Source organism: Myotis davidii, unplaced genomic scaffold, assembly GCF_000327345.1.
Source record: "Myotis davidii unplaced genomic scaffold, ASM32734v1 scaffold2431, whole genome shotgun sequence".
Lineage (NCBI taxonomy): Eukaryota > Metazoa > Chordata > Mammalia > Chiroptera > Vespertilionidae > Myotis > Myotis davidii.
In genome coordinates this window covers 16,349-18,416 of record NW_006282387.1, presented here as the reverse complement: position 1 = coordinate 18,416, position 2,068 = coordinate 16,349, and positions in this window count along the sequence as shown.

The window sequence follows — 2,068 nt, the reverse complement described above, 5'->3', positions numbered from 1 at the left end:
CTTAAGAAAAATAAAACTGGTTAGGGCAACTTCTGCCCATTTTTAGATTGGATTTTTAAAATGTTGTTGTTGTTGAGTTTTATGAGTTTCTTATATATTTTGGATATTAAAACCTTATCTGATGTGTCATTTGTGAATATATTGTCCAAGTCAGTAGGTTGCCTTTTTGTTTTGCTGAAGGTTTCCTTCCCTCTGCAGAAGCCTTTTTGTTTGCTGCAGTCCCATTTGCTCATTCTTTCTTTTGTTTCCCCTGCTTGAGGGCCGGTGTCCGGTGTCCGAAAGGATACTCAGACTGATGACAAAGGGCTCACTTCCAATGTTTCTTCTAGGAGTTTCATGATGTACAGTGTATTTATTTGAGTATTTTACACACTTTGAGTTTATATTTGTGTGTGGTGTAAGAGAGCGTTCCCGTTTGCTTTTCAGATCACTCCCAGTCGAACTCCACAGGTCAGTTTCCCTGGGAAGCAGACCCAAAGGGTGATGAGAATGTGGGAAACTTATTGTGGGCAGCTGTGAGGACCCACATGCTGAGGGTGTGAAGGAGCAGGACTGGCAGAGGGAGCTGCTGAACTCTGAGGCAGGCAGCAGACTGGCCGCTCTACAGAGAACTGGCCAGAAGAATAGGCTGTGAGAGCTGTGCAAATGGAGGGGAGGGTGCTGAGCCTTTAGGCTCCCAGTACAGACAGTCCTCTGCCACGGTCTGCCTGCTAGGAGGGGATGCAAACGTGGCAATGTCTCTCATCCACTGAGGAGTGTCCCAAAGAGCCTCCCAGTTAAGGAATGCCTTTCTCCAACACCCCACAGGAAATATGGCGCGGCCTCCAATGCACTTACAAGGATTATTTATTTATGAGAAATCACTATAATTTCCTTATTTTTTAAATTTTAATAACAAAAACTTGTTGTTGTAAACCTGCAGATCCGCATTTCTGTGTCCAAGAGAAAGGTATCAGCTGACATGGGGACTGGTTCAGGGTGGACTGGGTGGTGTTGGAGTCTCTCCCAAACTTGTGACCCCATTTCCTTGACCCACCAGGAGCTTTGAGGCAGCTGGTCTCGTGAGGCTAGGCCACTGTGGGTTCTCCCTCAGCTTCTGAAAACATGGGGTCACCCAGCCTTGTCTGGGGCGCCATCCAGGTCTGCCCTGCGACCCTCTCACTGAGAAGCCTGTCCCTATTCCTCTCAGATTCCCTGTTCCCTTTCATCACTATGTCTCCATGGGGTGGACTTGTCCTCATCAATAAGGAAAAGGCTCAGTGTCATTCCATGGAAAAAGGATGTATTTTTCTAGCTTTGAATCTGTACTAATCTGTACCCTTCTTAACTCTCTGAGCTCAGTTTCCTCATCAGAATGAGAATAATACTACCTGCCCCATAGGGGTGTGAGGACCAAGTCAGTACATCAGGCGCCACACTATGGGTCACTGAGTACACATTCTGCCCACCACCTCCCTCAAGGAGGACGACTCTGGCAGCCTACTCACGGGGTCGCTGAGGATAAAGAACCTCTTTACCTGATTGCTGCCTCAAGCATGAGCCCATAAGATCTGCAAACCTTAAGAGTGGTCATGGGTGCAGGTAGCCTCAGATGCAGTGAGTTGAGGACTCTGGAATGGTCTCCTTTAATGGCTTCCTCTGTCCCTTGATTTGCAGGCCCAGCACTATCTACTCAGGTCTTCTTGTCTGTCCTCCTCGGCCTCCTGGGCTGCAAGGTGCTGCTGATGGTTGGTGTCTCTGCCACCTATGTCCACAGGCAGCGGAGAGCCCGATTGTAAGTTGTGGGACAGGGAGGGCAGGCTAACGTCTGTCCCAGAAGGAGCAGGTCAACAGGAGCAGTCAGCCCACAGGGTACACACGGTGAGGGCCCAGGTGGAATTTAGACAAGGTGACACCCCTCTATTAATACTCCCAGGAGACTTGCAGGTGCCTTTAAGAAATTCCTACCTCCCAGGAAATGTGTGGCGCCCTGTAGGAGGCTGACTCAGTGGTTTTTGAAAGGTGTTCACAGCATCCTAGGCTCCTGCCGAAGAAGTGGGCAGAGGAAGCTGAATGAGGCCAGCTGGGG